The sequence below is a fragment of the Acipenser ruthenus genome, chromosome 6, assembly GCF_902713425.1.
Source record: "Acipenser ruthenus chromosome 6, fAciRut3.2 maternal haplotype, whole genome shotgun sequence".
Taxonomy (NCBI): Eukaryota; Metazoa; Chordata; class Actinopteri; order Acipenseriformes; family Acipenseridae; genus Acipenser; species Acipenser ruthenus.
The window spans coordinates 66,782,406-66,803,017 of record NC_081194.1 but is presented as its reverse complement, the minus strand read 5'-3'; the positions used below and the strand labels follow the sequence as shown (position 1 = coordinate 66,803,017).

Below are 20,612 nucleotides of genomic sequence, written 5' to 3'. Positions count from 1 at the left end.
ATGGACTCCACCTCAGAATGTGTACACCTCTATGTCACATAATTAATACAATAATTAATGAAGTTTTGACTTACCCTTTCTTCAATTAACATGTTATTAAAATGTTAACAAAAATTGACATTTTGTTACAAAGTGATATGGTTTGATTTTTATTTTGTGATGGGGTTACAGACATTCTAAGGGCATACATTATGGATTATATCTCTCTAGCTCAGCCAATCAGAGTGCAGTTAAGCAAATTAAAACAGTCACCTTGTTCATTATTTTTCTTCTATTTCATCAGTCAAGGCTGGAGATTCTGTCTATGTTATTGAGCAATTGCAAGTATAGAAACTGAATTTTTGAAGTTGAATGATTCTTAAAGTTCTCTAATGTGTCAAAGGTGAACTGAACTGTATTTGATGATTTTCAATGTTTGGTATATGTTTGGTACGTTGGTACGTTTTTAATTAAATTTCATTACCATTACTGTAGGTGTTAAAGTTTTATTGAATTGCATTAATTTAATGATTTGTAAAGCTTTGTAATTTTACATGCTTAATGTGATAGAATAGGTTACTAGCTATATATCATCAGTAGGTACTTGTGTACTAAGTACTTGTATATTTTAACTTTATCCTATACATTATTAAAGGTACAGTAATTGTTATTAATACATGTTCTCGATTGTCCATATTTATTTAAATTATAGAATGTATTTATACTTTAGAGCCCCACTGTATCCTGCACATATATAGCATGGGCCTTGTGTATAGGAACGCATATAACAAGCTACCCCTGGTTCAGAGCACACAGTTAGCCAAACCTGGGTGGTGGCATCTCCAGTTTCAGCTTCAATTTAGATTACACTGACAGTTTGTTTTCCCTCATATTTGATCAGTTTAAGAATCCGTGCTGTCCTTGCAAGCCCTAAACTACTGTGTGAACCTTGGCAAGCTCTAAAGCGTGCACTTTACTTTATGGAACATGAGCGGCGCTGCGGTTCTCTGAGCGTTGGCTTGCTGAAGAGGGGAGGAGCAGCAGCCAGAGTAAAACAGTAGCGCGTTCTGTGTGTCACTAGGCATTCGCTCTCACTACAGGAGCATGGTTATTTTTAAGAAGGGTTAAGCAGCTCAGTAGTATACAGCGAACCTCCTCTTAACAGTAACAACAGTTCATAGCAGGGGCAAAGGAGTTCAGGATACCCAGAGAATACCCGTACTCAACATTAAGCAAGGAGATACCCAGCTCGAAACAGAAGCTCGTATAGCATGTATGCCATGCAATGAAACGTTTTTAGCTGTGTAAGGAAAAGCTTCCAGAATCCAGTGAGCGCCGCAACGCAAGGACAAACGCCGGGGCTTCATCCGTACTGCGCCGAGCGGGGAGGTAAGGAAAGCGGGGACATACGTACTTTTGGACATGGGTGTACAGTGTTTGTTCACTTGTGCTGGTGTAGCAGTTTGTGAAGTTATTGCATTTTGGTTTCTAATTTAAATGACCCGTGTTTTTTTTTTTTTTTTTTTTTTTTAATTAATTTTTTTTTTTATTGCGATGAGTGTTATCCTTCCGTGTTTTTAGAGTGTATGTTGTGTGTGCCCTCTGCCTTTGCGCAGGCGCTGAACATTGTCCTTTTAAAAACTTCTTGCTTGGAAAAAGCGTGGTGTAAGAAAATAGAGAGGCAAACACAGAGAAGCAGATCGCGGAGCATCAACTTCTGCATACGGACACATAGTCTACGTCACTTCACCCTCGGTGGACATTTCGACTTAAAAATACAGAATTTCGGGTAAGGTGTTTTTTTTTTTGTTTTTTTTAAATGATATTGAAGCTGTGCTTGCTTACGTATTTGAAATTGAGTACTGACTTTTAAATCCGTGTGTCGATTTATTTATTCATAACCATCTGATAAAAATACAGTGACAAAAAGTACTAGCGCTCTGTCTGTGTTGATAGCTTTTTACTGCCCTTTGCATGTGCGATGACTATCGATTTCGGCAGCATCAGATGTATTATTAAACGTGTAAATAACGGACTGTGTCGTTTACACTGTAGGACAGAATGTGTTTTCTAAATAATTCTGTTTGTTTTAGTCTCTCCAGTTATTTACTGCAACGTGATCCTCCTTTTGGCTGTTTTGTGTTAACTCTGGTCTTCCGAGCATCATCGTCTCACCGTCTTCTCCTACTAGTCAGTACAGTGCTGCGATAGATTATTATTTTTTTGTACACTTAGTTGTGTGCTGGTAAAAGTTTTCAAATGGATTACATTGTACCTGTTCATTTTATATATACTTTGTAAAGTAAACAAACATTGAGGCAGCTTTGACGGAGGACGTCAAGAGCCCAAACATCTCCAGATTTTGTGATGATGATGATTGATTGATCTTTCGCATACACATTTTAAATTATTTTGGCGATCAGAGAATACTGACATTGATTAATCTACTTCTCTTCAGATTCGACCGCACGCTTGTGGAGCTAGTTTATTACATTTCAGAACCATACGATTTCGATTATACAGTATTATTATATAACCCTATTTGTGCATTGTGCCCAACAATATTTTAAATAGATAGATTTGTGTAGTTTACGAGAATTTCGCGTACAGCAACCGCAGCTAAATACAGCAGGTCAACCATCAGCAGGGGTGTACCATTTCTGAGAAATAATTATTGTCCAAGGGACAAAATGCTAGATAAATGTACTTGTCCTAATTAAAAATCTAATTCCCCCCCCCCCCCCCCCCCAGTGCACAAAACACACACAAAAATAATATAACGTGTAGGATTTTGGTTTTATTTAACAGTGAACACAATCAATCCGTGATTAACAGATGCGGATCTAGTCTTGTATCTTGACTGGCTCATTAAATTCTTCAAGATAAACAAAAAGTTCCCTGTGACCCCACCTCACGTCAACAAATGTATAACATACTTCAAGGAAATGTTCCTTTCAGTGCAGTATGGAACACTTTTGCTACTAAATTTAAGTAACATACTAAGAGTACAACTATAATAACTCCTGATGTACAGGTGTTTTAGTTTGTTTCATCACAGATACATCATCTTTGCCAGCTATTACTGCTGCTTTGTGGAATTAAGATTTTTCTTGAAGTTCTTTCAGTTTTGTAAGGTCAGAACCAGGGCCGGATTAACAAATTCTGGGCCCCTGGGCACGAAGGCATCATGGGCCCCTCCCACCCCTCCTCCTATCAGCTCAACCTCAGCTAGTTATATGTGTAAAACTATGTTGGTTACAAAATTCAATTGATTGTTCAGTAGGCTACAGCAGCCAATGAAAAATGAACAGCACACCATCTATAAATGTAATTAAATCATACATACCAGCAGCAAGCATAACAGCATGTAATAATAAATAAACATGCCTCTTACCTTAGAACATCGGCCTCTTTCTTTATTTCTTCCTTGAGAATTCATTCACCACGTCATCAAAGTCCAGCTCTCTGACAAGTTCAGACTCAATAGCCATCAATGAAAGCGCACAAAGGCGTTTCTGACACATACTTGTTCTGAGTTCGTTTTTTATTCTTGCCATTTGCGAAAACGATCGTTCACCCTCACAATTAGTTACAGGTAGAGTCAAGAAAAGTCTCAGGGCAACAAACACGTTTGGAAAGGTTGATTGTAGGCCATTTCTCAACACAATCTGCAGCAGTTTTGAGGGTGATTTATCCTGCTCAGCTCTTACAAAGAATTTAAATTGAATGAGCTTGCTTGCAAAGCTCTGATCCAAATCAGTTGGGTAAGCAGAGGAAAGTGTATTGGCCCGCTTACGAATATCACTGGTGTCAGACTCCTTGTCATCAAACAGAACTCCAAAGCAATCATTCAGAGGCCTGTATGCATCCAGTCGTTGATTGAAACAGCTGAGTAACTGATCAATCATCACGTTGAAAGTCTCAACTTGAAATTTGTGGCTCTCCTCAATTGTGACTTCATGCTCCCTGGTTTCATCTGCAAATGCTTTCCGTTTCCTTATCCGATGAAGGTTGTGCTGATAGGTCTGGCACACACCTTTAACACCCATGGCAGTCTTTTCAAAGTCTGAAAACTGATCCCGAAGTGATGCCACAAATGACAGCAAAGATTCCAGTAGTCGCACAGCAGTCTTTAAATCAATGTCGCTTTTCTGCAACAGCTCACTTGTCATCTTGAACCTGTGTAGGACGGCATCCCAGAAATGGGCCATGAAGGCTGTTTCCAAGTGTTCCATTTTGCCACACAACGAAGCTGCCTCACGTCGTGTATCAAGAGTTTCATGCATGTCACCTGACAAACTCCCCAAAGCATCCCTTATTGAGCTGTAGTTCTTCCAAAGTGCTGATGTTGAGTCCATCGCGTGCTTGATAGGGATTTCAGAGTCATATTTACTTTGATGTCAGCATTGTGAAAAACTTTATTCCACCGGTGAGTTGACGCAGCGCAAAAACTGTACATGGACTGCAGTATCCCCAAAAAAAATACTAGCCTCTTGGCAGCTGTTCTCAATGGTATTGACACCAACCAAATTCAAATAATGTGCAGCGCACGGTATGTAATAAATTAGTGGGTTTTGTTTGTTTAAATGGGCCTGAAGACCATTGTATCGGCCGGACATGTTACTGGCATTGTCATATGATTGGCCGTGACAATTAGACAGATCCAAGCCCAGGTCACTGATCATTGCAAGTACACTGTTAGCCAGGCTTGCCCCAGTATGGCTTTCAATAGGCTCGAATCCAGGAAATCGTTCAACAACTTTCCCCTCGTTATTGACAAACCTGAAAATAAAAGTAAGCTGGTCCACATGAGATAGGTCCGGTGTTGAATCCACGATCACTGAAAAATATTTGGCATGCTGTAGCTCGGCTGCAATGACCCGCTTAGTTTTCTCCCCCATTAGCGCAATGAATTCCTCGCATATTGTAGAAGACAAATAGGATTTACTGCCTCTACCCTTCTGACCATATTTCTGAATGTGATCAGCCAAAAAGGGATCAAACTGGGAAATCAGCTCTAAAATTCCCAAGTAGTTTCCATTGTGCGCTGACCCTAGAAGCTCATCATCGCCACGGAATGGGAGGCCTCACTTAAAAACTTGATCACGGCAACAACGCGCCTCAGCACCTCTATCCAACACTTGCTCTCCCCCTCCAGTTGCCACACAAGGGATGCATCAACATTACCAATTGCATTACATCGCTGTGATAACACATGCATGTTAGTTCTATGCTGTAAGCTCTTCTCGTGTTCAGTTATACGATCAGAGTGCTCCCAGTCACTGAATCCTATTATAAACGCATTTGTTTTTGTGGACAAAACCTTGCAGGCAAAGCAGAACACATGTCCAGTTCTAGGTGAGTAAATGAGCCAATCTCTTGAAACTATTTCTCCGGTCTGTAAGCGGCAAGAAAATAAATCATTTGTTATATTTCCATGGGTTGTGCTTGAGCTGGTGGCACTAACCTCTGGGACCGTGTCGCATGTAGCACTGCTGGCTCCAGGTGGTGGTGAGAGACTCTCCAGCGGCTCGGGCTCGCAAGCGGGACTGGTGGCTTAACATTAGCAGATGAGCTAGCACTAGCAACAGGTGCCTCCTCTGACGAGCAACTAGCAACCTCCTTTTTAAAAAAGCTGTCGATAGAAGGCACACTTTGTAAAAGAGCTGCTCCTCTCGCTTCTTTCTCCTTTTTTGCTTTCGCTTAACGTACCCGCTAGGAGTGCGTAGATCCATGCTTTCTGGTTTTGCTCTTCGCTGTCTAGCTACGTTTTTTTCTTAATTTTTTCAGCCTTTATATTAAACCCACCCTCCCTTACCATTATACCAATCGTAAAGGGTATGTCTTCTGGTAGAAAGTATTCACACGATTTAATTGGTCAATTTGTTGCTCTTAAACAGTGAGTGTGTAAACATTGGACAGTTGACTTGCTCATTCTAATTTATTTCAGTGGCATAAATGCATGTTACATGACATGTCGTCGGGGGCCCCCTGGTGGCCGGAGGCCCCTGGGCAACTGCCCCAGTTGCCCGTTCGGTAATCCGGCCATGGTCAGAACCCCAGATTTTTAAAGGACTATGAATTTCTTTTAATTCTACCAAAATGCCCACAATATTTACAGTAGGCACCATCAAATTCAGCAAAGACAAAATATGTTTTTTTTTTCTTTTGTTTATTTCTATTGTATAATTTGTTGTTTTTTTTAAACAGCATAGAACATTTTAACTATTTTTGCTTATCTGACATCTTGCCTGATGATGGCTAACTGGAACTCTGCTTAGCAGGGTGATCCTGGTTTCATACCCTGATGGCTTTTTTTTGGGGGGGAAGGCAACATTCTTTCCCTGCACTACTCTCACTGGAAAATAAATACATTAATTAATACATAAACATATTGCCATTTACAGTCTAGGGATGGGGAATTTTAAACGTGTAAACTCTAAAGAAGTGGTTAATAGTTGAATAATATGCTGGACGTGTAACCGGTCACGTGACAAATTTCACCAAACACATTTTTTTTTCTGTATTAATTTTAGTAATTTATCATCATATACAGCAATCCGTTGTGCATTTGACTGCTGTGGTGCCACAGTAAGGGTGGATATTATAAAAAGGAAGGGGTTTGGCAATTGCCTCCAAGTAGTTTTTCTAATTGGTGCAACAGAAAGATTGACACTGGGGCAGGTTTTATTCTCGGTCGATCTGTTGCTTCATTGGTACACTGTGTGTTCATGCTGTAGTGGGCGTGGTATGGTTCAGTCCACACAGGGTAAGAAAAGCGTTATATATTTTTTATAAAATTGCATCTTTAAACAATGGAATGAGGCAAAGCCATGTTTGGAATTATTTTGAGCAACCAGATGAGAATTGTGGTATGTAAATAATTATGCCGAACAAAATTGCCATACCACAAAAACACAAGTTCATTATTTGAAATGAAAACATTTAGAATTACCGTGGATGGAGTTACTGAATGCAGTAAAAAGCAAATATCCATAATAAACAGAACACTCTAGATGGAGACTGTGAATACGTATAACAAGATTTTAAAAGGAAGGGTTATTTTTTCAATATTAATTCAGAGAACGCATAAGTGTAAATGGATTATCTGTAGGCTTTAATTTACCAGTACACTTTTATGCAAATCATTTGAAAAATTAATAAAATGTCCTTATGTAATTTGTCAACAGAAGGGGATATTTAAAAAAGGAAAAAAAAAATGGATTTCCCGTTTGTGAAACTGATCCCTGAACAGTAGAGTTACTATAACAATGCACTGTAATCTGTGCATTTGATAGATTCTGTAACATATGTGAGCTATTTTTTTATTTTATTTTTTTATTATTTATTATTATTGGTTTTGTTTTGTTTTTTTGAATATAATATAATATAATATAATATAATATAATGCCAAAAAAAAAGGTTTAGTATATTTACTTTGTGCCCAAAAGGCCAGCACAGGTACATCTCAGTACTGCAGTACAAATGCAAAGAGAGACATTTACTAAGATAAAAATAATAAAACAAATGCTTTAAAAAAGACCTAATTGCCATTGGGATTTTTTTTTTAAATTTTTTTTTTTTTTTTTTATATAGATTCTGTTGATTTTTTTAGTATTACAGGCAGGACAGCTGCTATAAGATCGTTACCTTTTTTAAAATTATTTAAAATGTACACGGATGAATCTACTGATTAATCTACAGGTTTTCTAGAACACTTTCTGCTGGTTTAAATAACATGATAATTAAGCTTAGAAAATTCTCTTTATTTTCTGGCATCTCATTGGCTAGTACCCTTGGCAGGGGGGGTACATTAGCTTTCAATAGATGACCAGGAAAAACAAAGTGCCTTTTCACCTGGACAGATATCCTTGAGCCACCTACTCATCAGGAGTGACCATTTCTTCTGTGTTTTTTTTTGTATTAGTTGTCCATTTTCTAAGCGCAATAAGACCCTCTAGGGTGGTGGTATTGGGAAATACTGGAACTTCTAGGGGCTATAAGGCCCTTCAGTGGTTCGGTATTGCCCAATACCGCCCACCCTTAACTGATACAAAAAAAAAAGACAAACCACAATTAATCTTGGACTGCTTTACGTTAGGATGTGAATGTCGTTGAACTTGTAAAATGATTACGTTGCACATAGTACATTAATAGTTATTTGTTGTTATTACATTACTTGCACTATTTTTAGTAATCAAGGTGATACTTTATTAATACATTTTATTTGTATTTATTGATTTATATGTTTAAAATGTACACACACCAGGAATACCTCATTAAGTTGGCATGTTTCAGCTTGCTTCAAGGCACCCAAATATACTTTACTACAGTACGTAACGTATTACGCTGGCTAATTACTGCACATGGATATTGAAAACATTACTAATATACCTAAAGAGGTACCTTACAAACCAGCAATCTTAAAATTGGGTTTACATCATAATGAGTTATTTCATTTGTGTATGAATGTCAATGGCTTAATGTGATCTAAATACGTATCTTACAATACAGCAGTTGTCTAAGAAGAGAATTAACATTTTCCCCATACAGTACAGTAGCTTGCAAATAATATTACAACTCCTGTCAGAGTTGAAGTGAAACATTAAGTAGAATTAAAAGGGATTGTTTGTTAGTTAATCATCCATGAACTGCTTTGAATAAAATGTTCCACATTTCAGTAATGAAATAAATCTGTGCAGAACTAAACAGTCCTGGGAGGAGCACTGTCTAAACATTTCAAAAACACTATATAGAACTGGCAAGTATCTGAGGAATAAGATTTTAACTGTTGAGCCATTTAAAATGGTGAGTTTTATGCACTATTCCTCAATCACGCCAATGGCAAAGTTTTTGTTGATGGATCTATCCCAATCCTTTAAAAGTTTTGGGCTTGCATATATGAGTAGTCTCATACTGAATCCAATATGAGAAAATCCTACATTTTCACACAAGGGCCCTACACTGTGCCAATCGCATTTACAAAATAGAGACAAATCATGTGCAGTAGAATCAGTTTAATTTATTTGCAGTTAATAATGGCACAGGTGTTGTTATACATCCATCAACAGTCCAAAGCACTTTTGACCATTGTTTCATAGTCCAATTTCTGTCGTCTTGTGCATATTTTAGCCTTTTAGTCTTGTTCCCCTTTCTTAAGCGGTATTCTTATTGCAACACATCCTTTATGTCCTGATTTCAAGAGTGACCTTCGTAATGTTGATTTGATGGACAACGACACCTGTGCCTTCTGCCAGTTCTGTTGTCAATTCAGCGGCTGTCTTTTTTTTTTTCTTTTTTTTTTTCCCTTTCATAACGTTGATAAATCGATGCATCTGCCGATATATCGATATTGAAAAATTAGGCATCGCCCCAGCCTTAACTGCACCCTCTGGTATATTGTGCATAAATAATAAGGGAAATGAAAAACGGGGAATTACTTTAATAGTATTTTTTTTTCAAGAATGCTTTATTAATGCTTACTGTAAAAGTTTGCTTCAGAAAACACTTGTTATTATTTATGTATTTTCTTTATTATTTCAGTGCTGTTTGATATCCTAAAATGATCTGCATTAAGGCTATTCCTCTTTTGATAGTCTTGTAAAGCACAAGCAATGTTTACTTAACAGAACAGTAAGACTAGAATCAGATACCTGTAGGAGAGACTGCAGATGTTGTCATAAGGCAAAAAGCAGCCTACTGTTTGCATACATGTTTTTTGTAGAATTTCAGTCACATGCAGTATAATAATTCAACATTTTCTCGTATAGTCATAGTGCCAGATGATTCCTCATTTTTTATACTTTGAAAAACTGTTCTGTAAAATAAGCATGGCTGTATTCTGGCCTTATGTACAGTACATGTGCAGTAGGAATGATATTGGGCTCTGCTGAGGTGACATGGGAGAGATTTTCAAAGCTTAGTAATGACATTCATTGTTATGTAAAATAAGTTTACATTACCTATTAAAAAATAAATAAATAAACAGTACCACATGTCTTCACCAGGATTGTCCTAATGTGCTGCAGAGTAGACATGCTGTACATAGGAAGCCTAGAGGTGACCCTTGCAGTGCATTATTCTTCACTCTGAACTGCATGTTAAACAGTAGTTTTGCATCTTGAAGGGGGGAAGGAAATTGGTTTGGAAAAAGACAATTGGTTTGGAAAAATAGCAAGATGTGCAGGGAGCTGGCAGTGTATGAGATGTTAAATTTGTCTAGGCTTGTCTGTGATGAAAATCAAGCACACTGCCTACTGTAATTGCCCCTGATTGAATGAGATGCATGCTTTATTTTTTCCTTTATTGTAGCTGGATCTACAGTTTATACAACATTCTTGCTTGATCAAAGTATCTGTTGGTAGGAATAAATACTGCATATGTTTAAATGATGTAGCCTGTAGAATAGAAAGGAATGGACTATCTCAGACTCTTAGATATAAATGTTATTCATAGAGGTCTGTTCTCTGTCCCTGGAACACTAGTCCATATTTCAGAATCTCTCAGTTCTAACTCAAATTTACAATTTCAGTTTGGAGAATTATTTTTCCTGTACAAGACTAAACTCTGATCTCCTGTAAATGTGTTTTCATTTACTCTTGCTATAGGACAATCGCGTACAGTAATTACTTTTTCTATTTCCTATTAAAACTGTGTTGAGTGGGAAAGTTTTCCTCTAATCTGCTTTCACTGCCCAGATGCTACCCTGGAAAGTTAAACTGTCTGAAAGTTAAACAATCTTCTTTTGACGAGCAGGCATCACTATTTATTGCTTACAGTTATTTCCTAGTTGTGTGCTTATTACATGAGCTGTACTGTAGTTGTTAAATAGACCATGCATTTCCACTGTGTTTTATCAGACATATTCATTATTCAAGCTGAGCAAACAATTAAAATATGCCAGTGGTTATTTGCAGCAATGAAGAGAGCACCTCAGTGCTCTCAATTGCAATAAACATAATGTATCAGTCATCTGCCCCCTAGAGGATTGTAAAACAATGTACTAACCTTCCGACAGAGACCATAGTTGAGCTCACCTTGAAGGCGGACAGGGCTGCAAAGGCACCCCACATACACACGGTTAGCTTACAATTTAAAGCAAAAGAATGACACAGAACGGGTTTCTATTTATTTCAAGTTCTGTATTATTATTATTATTATTATTATTATTATTATTATTAGGGCAGCAGTGTAGAGTAGTGGTTAGGGCTCTGGACTCCTGACCGGAGGGTCGTGGGTTCAATCCCTGGTAGGGGACACTGCTGCTGTACCCTTGAGCAAGGTACTTTACCTAGATTGCTCCAGTAAAAACCCAACTGTATAAATGGGTAATTGTATGTAAAAAATAAATTGTAAGTCGCCCTGGATAAGGGCATCTGCTAAGAAATAAATAATAATATTATTTGTTTATTTAGCAGATGCCTTTATCCAAGGCGACTTACAGAGACTAGGGTGTGTGAACTATGCATCAGCTGCAGAGTCACTTACAATTACGTCTCATCCGAAAGACGGAGCACAAGGAGGTTAAGTGACTTGCTCAGAGTCACACAATGTGTCAGTGGCTGAGGTGGGATTTGAACCGGGGACCTCCTGGTTACAAGCCCTTTTCTTTAACCACTGTATAAACATTGCTAAGCATTTGTTAAATATTTTATTTAATTAAAGAAAGGGCTATCAACAGTAAATGCCCTTAAAATGTCACCAACACAAATATAAACTACAAAAAGATGTATTATGTTGAACTTGAAAACTTCTAGTAAATTGTCAACACATACCTGTGCTTCAATATATAGTCACATTGTGCGTAAAAAAAAAAAAAAAGCAGCTTCAGTCTTCAATTGAAATAAAATGGTGCACAAAGAGAACTTGCACACAAAACAAAAAAAGAAAGAAAGGCTCCGACCCACAGTAATGTTCTGTAAAAGGTTATAAGCAGGCTACTGTAAAGAATGCAGTACTCTAATACAGTGCTTTAAACGTATGTATTATGCACACATAGACACCCATTCTAAGATAGTAAATTGACATATGTCTAAAAAAATGTAATCTGTAGGGCTAAATCAATAATTTTAAAAGCATTACATCTTTTCTACATCTATCCCAGCTCCCCTGCAACTCTCAGCCATCTATTCTGCAAGTAAACTGGAGCTGTGTGTGGCAGTCTATACAGTATATGAAATACTTATTTTTGCTCACTGTCAAATACAGTGCTGGAAATGTCTTATACACACAAACAGTAGACACACAGCTTCATGAAAACCACTATCAGCTAAACAAATATTTATGGATAAATTAGTAATTTTAGAAGCTATACTGTGTCTACATCACCTGCAGCTCTCCTGCAACTCTCAGCAATCTATTCTGCCAGTAAGCAGGAGCTGTGATTGTGGTATGTGTAAAACGTATATTTTCTGTAACCCTCGGAAGGCGGAAAGGAGTGCAAATGCACCTCAAATGTATCATGTGCTTTTTAAAGGATTAGGCTACTCCCGTTTCCGGAATCGGACATGCACGTTCTTGGTATCAAAATAAAGGAAAGCGATTTCTAGTTTAATCGCATGTAAGGATATCTCACGATCTTCAATGATATATGTTTATTTGAAACAAAGCTGTTATTTTTTATTTGATAAAGCATAAAAAGTACAGTATATTGACATCAATTTAAATTCCGTCCATTGTAATTAGTGAAACTTAAAAAAATTGAAATGTGATTTGCCTCTGATGTCACACATTAAATCTGGCTAAGCAGGGATATAAAACTACAGCTGATCTGTTTTCATAAGAAAAGATCTGTAATGGTGATCAACCCACTGCTTCCTCCAGTGTCCCAAAGCACTTTACAATACAAAAAAAAGTCAATAACAAGAATACAAAAAAAAAAAAAAAAAAAAAAAAAATATATATATATTGTAAAAGACTAGACCCACTCGGGTTCGTTGCCCCTTTAAAAATACGACCCAACACGTCAGAAATTGAGTTTTTCCAAGCGCTGACGCGCTATATTTTTAATAAACACAAAATAAACAAAACACACAAAATAAACACCTAGCTCCTCTTGGAGCACTAACTCAACTTTAAGGAACACCCTGACTAACACGGGACAGCTACGCTGTTTACCCGTCCTTCCCAAAACACACTGGTCTGAAACAGCACTTACTTTCCTTCTCTTCCTTTGGCTACTCGGAGACAGCGCACCTCTTCTGCCTCCTTCTACTCAGCAGCCTCGAGCAGACTGCCTGCTCTCCTTTTAAACTCCGCACCTGGGTCTAATTCCCCAATAACGCCCAGGTGCGGATGATCATTAATAATAAAACAATTAAACTAAACAATAAAGCAATACAATCAAACAATTAACAAAACTAAATGAAACAATAAAACAATACAATACGGTGCATTTCTCTCGCAGGGAGGTTTTAACCCCCTCCCTGCTGTCTCTCATAACCCGCTATCTTACAATATATATATATTTGTTGTTGCCTTTACAGTTTTTTCTGTATACCTTTTGTAAATCTTTTGTTTTGGCTTTGTTTAAAACATTTTAATCTTGGATACCGATTCAAACAATGTATTCTTTATTGGTCTAGCCCAGGGGTGCGCAATTCCGGTCCTGGAGGGCCGGTGTCCCTCCTGGCTTTTGTTCCAACCTTGCCCTAAATTACTTAATTGGACCAATTATTACCAATTATTGGTCTAATTAAGTAATTTAGAACACAGTTGGAACAAAAGCCAGGAGGGATCCGGACCTCCAGGACCGGAATTGTGCACCCCTGGTCTAGCCTAATCTTTTTATCCTGTTTGAAAATGACACTATTTGATACTGTAGCAGTTATTGAGAATTTCAGAATCTGTCTGTCCATATGTACCTATGTTGCATGTCCGTTTGTGTTCTGTGGATGAAGCTTATAGTGCTGGCTCTAATAGTGGCAATTGCGAGGGATGTGCAGAAGGATATGTTACTGTCATTCTTTGTTCTATCAAAAAAAAAAAAAAAGTATTGCAAGGCAAGTGACAGCAGTAGATGATTTTATAGTAAGATTGCCCAAAAGCAAGCCCATTTATAGTGTGTTTGTTTCATTCCCACAGAGTAGTGGTAGAAATGCTGTAAGGCATACAACCACCCATATTGCGGCACTTCCCCTGGTTTTGTACATGTGTTCTCTCTCACACTCTTTCTTCCCTCATATCAGACTTCAGCCAAACATGCAATTCATTTTGGAATGCCCTAATCAAATCTGTTCCACTCAGGTCTTAGGAAGATGATTTATTATTATTATTATTATTATTATTATTATTATTATTATTATTATTATTATTATTATTATTATTATTATTATTTGTAGTTGTAGTTTATGCCCTAAACTGGAGACGTATCATCTTTACTTCACACATAAAAAGCAACCTCTAATTTATCAATAAGGGATGCATTTCATCTTCCATTTAAACAATATACAGTAAATAATTACTAAATTCTGTTTTATAATAGTGATGTGGCAGAGCAAATAACAAAAGCACAACGTTAAATTAGGTGATTGCAAAAATGAAATGTGAATTAAAAGTAGGATGGGGGATGAACAATTCACGTAATTTGTCAGCTCTGTTTGACATATAATAATAATAATAATAATAATAATAATAATAATAATAATAATAATAATAATAATAATTAATAATAATAATATTTTTATTTATTTCAGACGCCCTTATCCAGGGCGACTTAGTCATAAACAAATACATTTAAAAAACAAATATATTTCAAATTAAATTAAATTAAATTAAAGGGACCAGAATTAGGCTGAGGCAGGATATGAAGATAAAAGCAAATTAACAGCTTTTTCTGAGTTTAATTATGAAACGGAATCAGCTAAATTTGTCACCTGATTAAAAATAAAACCTGAAAACTTCAAGCCCTACTTGTGTGTGTGTTCGCATTTAATTTTTCCAAAAGACCTGTTTTATTTCTTAGCAATGTGGACCTCTGTTAATATGGAGCATAACACATTATTTTAAAATAAAATACAGTGCATGGTGGGATACTATCGTATTTCCAATGTTCATTGGAAACGGTACTTCAGTGTGTAAAGTTTGAGCTCGATTAACTAAAACCTTTTTGAGTACTGTTCTCGAGATCGGTTATGTAGTGTGGACAGGGCCTAAAAGTAAATATCCTTAATATTGCTGGCAAAGCCAAATATGAGGCTTACTGCTGCGACCAACAGGACTGAAGTGTACCTTAATCAATGCTGTTATATTGCAGAACAGATTTTTTTTTATTTTACAGTCATTGCTGAGTGTAATAGATTACCACGAATATGCATGTCTGTGGCACATTCCATTCTGTGCGTCACATGACCTCTGATGTGAGAATGTGGCTGCTCCTGAATAGAATGATTGGTGTTAACTGGGAGCAGCCACATCACATAAAACATCACATTTCGAGGAGAGAGTTTGGTAGGTTTTTGTTTTGCGTGTTGATGTTTAAAAGATCTGTTCAGTGAAGGTGAATGCCCAGCCTGACAGAAGTTTTTGTGTTTTGTTTTGTATTTTGGCCGTTGTGCCCTTTTGTTTGTGTTATTTGTGTTTATTAAAGTGCGCTTTAGCACTTAAATTGCAGCTTCCCTGTTTCTGTCTCCTTCCCTGCAGGGCACACAGTGCTATCGTGTCACAAGTGGTCATGTAGGTTTTCTTGGAAAATGAAATATGTGGGTTTTTTTTTTTTTAAACATTGTGGATGTCACCTGAAAGTAATATGAATCCTTTGGCTAAATTAGGGATAGTCAAGCTATTTTTATTAATAATGCCCAATGAACAGCAGTTCTGCACAATTTAGTGTCAGATTCAGCCTATTGCTTATGTTTGCAGCCTTTTTTAAAAGTAATGACTTTTTTTCAAACAGAAAACTTGCTCTAGGAGCAGAAGTCGCTTGCAGTCCGTTGTCAAGGGGTTGCTGTTTCTTACACAATTATCAGCAGCTGCTATTATACTAGTGCTGGAGTGTATTAGCATGAAGGAAGACAGGTAACCTTTAGGTGATGGGATTGCACCGAAAGCAACAAGCTTTGCATGCAAATATGCACAGGCAAGCTGGGACTAAAAATAGGAACAACAGGTAACTGGTGGGTTTTCTGTCAGTTGGAATGCTATAGATTGCTTTCTGGAACCCATGATTTTTAATAAAGCCTGACAGCGGAAGGGAGTCATTTTGAATTTGTTGTCCCATTTCTTTAGTTTTTCTGTTTGTATGTTTTGATTAGGTGGCATAGTAGAAATGGTGGCAACCATACTTTAGTGATAGTATATTGTATTTAAAACGATGGTCATTGAGAGGCAGTACTCTCTGTGACACATGTTTCAGTTATAGGTATTTTTTTAAAGGACACTAACTCATTTATATTCTGACCTTTGTGGTTACAGTAAAAGGACTGTTGCTGACAGTATACTGTACCTTGGCATGTGGCAATTACTTTGCATAGTTTATTGCACATCTGGATAAGACCTGCTGGACCCAGACAGTGACTGTAAAACAAAGCAAGTGTTTCATACTGGTAAAAGAACTACTGAGAATTAGAAAATGGATTGTAGATTTCTTTAACCAGTATGAGGCCCCTAATCTCTGGTAAGGACCTTGAATGTTGTTCAAATTAGTTTAAATGTTTTAATCTGTGTTCCAAATCAGTCTGCTGAAAATACACAAATACAGTAGTAATTTATGTACAGTATCTTCCTTCTAGCACAACCTCTCCTGAAATGGTTTTTCTGCTTCCTTTCTGTCCTATACATTCAATCAATCTATTTAAATATAGTATAGTAAAATAAAAATAACGAGAATAGTGTGTTCTGTCAGCGGCACTACAGTAACCACAACAGGAATAGCAAGTTTTAATAGTCTCCAGTTTGAATGACAAGATGTAGAAATCAAGCAACTGGATGCAGAATTACTTTCAGCAACTATATTTCAGCATGTCATGATAACAACACAGGCACGGTACTCTCTTCTCCAACAAAGCCAAACTCTATGAACCCACTGGGAACAAGTTACTGAACAAACATCACGATTAGTATTACCCCTTTTATGCGACCTAGATTTTTTTATTTTATTTTTATTTTATTTTTATTTTCGCTTATTATAATATAATAATACATTTTAGGACCCAACGGTAAGTTAAATTTACTGAAACTTACACAAATTATTGTTGTTGTTGTTGTTGTTGTTATTTATTTCTTAGCAGAAGCTCTTATCCAGGACTTACAATTGTTACAAGATATCACATTATTTTTACATACAATTACCCATTTATACTGTTGGGTTTTGAGCAATCTAGGTAAAGTACCTTGCTCAATGGTACAGCAGCAGTGTCCCCCACCTGGGATTGAACCCATGACCCTCCAGTCAAGAGTCCAGAGTCCTAACCACTACTCCACACTGCTGCCCTGTGCATTCAAATCTTAGTTTAAAAAAAAAATAAGTTACTGGTACATTTATTTTTTTACTTGTTTTTACATTTAAGAGGTAGATAAAAGCAAACCATTCACAAATCATGTTCGCTTTTGTGTACGAGGTACTTATGTAAGAAGACATTTTTTGAGATTAGATGTTAAAACTTCATAATGATTTGACAAAGTAGCCACAACCAAAGTGGATTAAATTATCCTTTACCGTACATTTACTTTAAGATATCTGGTAAAAGTAGTTGGCGGTATCGCAAAAGTGATAACCAAAATCTTAAAAGCTACTGATCCTTTTAGCAGGATCATTTGTATTTATTGTGGCAAGGTGGTAATTAGTACACAGGTGCAGTAATCCAATGAAACAAACAGACAACAAAGTACGGGTGAAATGGTTTGTTTATTTGTAATCCAACGGTCTGGTGACCAAGCAGTAAATAATGAAGAGCTTACAATACACAGCAATGATTAATGATAAAGGGTTGCAGTCCCGTAAATAATAAACACAGTACTAAATACCAACACGGTCACCAGTCCAAAGTGAGTGCTGTAGTGCTTGTGTTGAAGTACAGTTTATTACGTGCAACAGTGATGAACAAGTAGTGCAGTGTTGTCCGGGTTTAGTGCTGGCCGTGGGCGACAGCTCCAGGTCGTGTTAGCCGTCTAGTCTAGTGAACAATGAACAGAGTTTTAGACAGACAGACAAAACAAACAAAACACTTGCGGTTCTCTATAACAATACACAGGTCCTTCCGGTTTCAGCATAACCATAAATAAGGAACAGATCACATCACTACGTCCCCTTTTTATACCGTCAACCATGACCCCTTGGTTAACGAGTGCAAGCGCTCCTCCAATCCAAGGATGCCACACCGTTACCCTTCTGGGTAAGTGATTTAGTAGCTCTGTCCCTTTTCTAGATTGCCGACTTCTGTCTAACCCTGGGAATGAACTGTCAATCCATCTAGTCCAGGGTACACAGCTTTACACAGCGCCCTCACAGGTAGGGAAGGAGATTGAACACCAAGAATCATTCATTCTCTGTCACAGTAGGTATTTATTTATTTATTTATTTATTTTCAAATGAAAGGTCATGCCTGCCAAGTAGATGAATACCTTTGATACAGATTTACAGTATAACCCCAGACATTTTGGGACTATACCGAAGTCAGGGAAATTAAATGTCTTTGTTTTCACAATAGGAAAAGTCAATTTCATCATTGAGAGGACTGGGTCTTGTATATTTTTACCAGAAGAGGGCTGTGGCAATTTGTTGTTTTCCACAGGATTTAGATTAACTATAGGATAGTAGGTTTCTGGATATATCTTGTATTTTATGCAGAAATATTAATACTACAGTTCTAGATAAGCATGACAATCCTATGTAATTGAATACATAATTGTCATCTGCATGTGAGAGCCTGGGAAAGATCATGTAATAGTTACTGTACAGGCGTATGCCCGTCATTTGTATTTGGCTACTTTTAAAATAAATAAATATTCTAACAGCCATATTCGAACAACCCTTGAATGTTAGGGCTCACTTTAGTTTGCCAACGTAATGCTTTATATATAGGGCTTATGATTTTCTGTGTTTAACCCTGACTTTTTTTCTACTCTCCTTTTAAAAATGTAATTGAAACCTGTTAAGCCATTTGTGTATCTCAATCACACCCGGGTAAAGACATTAATAGTAAAATTGATTTCAGTAACAGTTTTTTTTTCTGTGAAACAACTAAATGGGCTTTTAAATCGTAAGTCTTACTTTTTCATTTCAAAGCAGAAGCAACTCCTCTTTATTAATGTAAATACAGTTACGCATAACAATTGTAATAAAGTGAGTCCAGCACAAAATACTTTGTTTTTCATTGCACCTTTAATAAAGATTAGTCGCTTATTAACATGTTGCAGTCTTGTTTGTATGTTCTGCTTGTAAATGAAAAATGAAAGCTTGGACGATTTAAAAGCCCATTTAAAACCTGTAAATGAAATCAGTTTTACTGTTAACATGTTTCTCAGTTGTGATTGAGATACACAAATGGCTTAACTGATATCAATTGTATTTTTAAAGGAGAGTAGAACAGTCGGGGTAAAACGCCAAAAATCAGAAGCCCTATTTATATAGTGAGAAACCACACTTAAGTGAGAAGTAACACTCAAGGGTTGTTTCTGAACATCGTCTAATATTCCACTATTCATCTCTAAACTTAAGCACTGCTGACATTCAAGTCCTCTAGTGCCCTGTACTGTAATGTATAATGTCATTATGTTTTTTTGGAAAACACCCCTTAAATTCTATCAATTTCCAACACATTGCTCAAGATCTTTACTCCAAATTGCTCCTTGGACAACTGTTTTGTTGTTTCACCAATAGAAACAAGCCACTTCAGGGCTGTACATTTAGATTTTTTACTACAGGTCCCTTGGGCCACTGAGGTAGTGTTTTTACTGGCCCAGATACAGTTTTAACTGGCCCAATAATAAGTACAAAACTGTATCACCCTGCTCGGCAAGTTAATAGCAGAGTAATGTATTAGGTTGTGTATTAGCGCCATTCAAAAATAAACAATTTTATGGATTACTTGTTTTAACTGTACTGATTATGTGTATACCATATGTTTAAATGGTAATAGCTGATCTATTTTTTTTAAATCTGGCTTTTTGTACATTTAACATGTTTTGACTAGATGACAATATAAAAATAAAATGAGTTATCATCTGCCAAACTCGACAAAACTCACGAAATAGTAAAATATATGTAATCTGTTCTCAAATTACTTTGTTTAATGCCGACCTTAGGAGAACCGTGCAGAATTGCATAAACCATTCTCCTACTGTAGGCATTCAATACATGTATTCATTAAATTAGTGAAGTGCTCCCCCAGTGCTTTCTTCCACAGCAATATGTAAGAATCTAAAACATGCTATATTAAAAACCGGAGCAATACATCAATAGCTGCCATCTTTCAATATGCCTTGCAGGACATTGTAAACATCCGGTTCACACAACATATAAACGAGTCGAGTGGACTTGCAAACTGCATTGTGAACACAAACAAGCTCCATCCTGAAAAAAAACGAAAGGAGGGGGGGGGGGGATAAATAAATAAATAAAATAAAACTTTAGCTCGCATGCGTATTCTTTCATGATGGTTTTTCATTTCCGTATGTTTAGTAATGTCTACAGTAAC

General features: G+C 36.9%; 1 protein-coding gene and 1 pseudogene across 2 annotated transcripts in view; one reads left to right on the top strand and one right to left on the bottom strand.

The window, feature by feature from the left end:
* The first annotated feature begins 995 nt into the window (after nt 1–995).
* The window catches only part of LOC117411120 (kelch-like protein 29), a 151,667-nt gene continuing 132,050 nt past the window's right edge, over nt 996–20,612 (top strand). The window contains exons 1-2 of one of the 2 annotated variants that reach the window (XM_059025710.1): nt 996–1,368; nt 1,596–1,768. The gene's annotated coding sequence lies outside the window, so the exon portion shown is untranslated. The remainder of the gene's footprint in view (nt 1,369–1,595; nt 1,769–20,612) is intronic. The other variant, XM_034921645.2, reaches the window with a different exon arrangement.
* Nucleotides 4,251–6,028, bottom strand: LOC131737406 (zinc finger MYM-type protein 1-like; annotated as a pseudogene).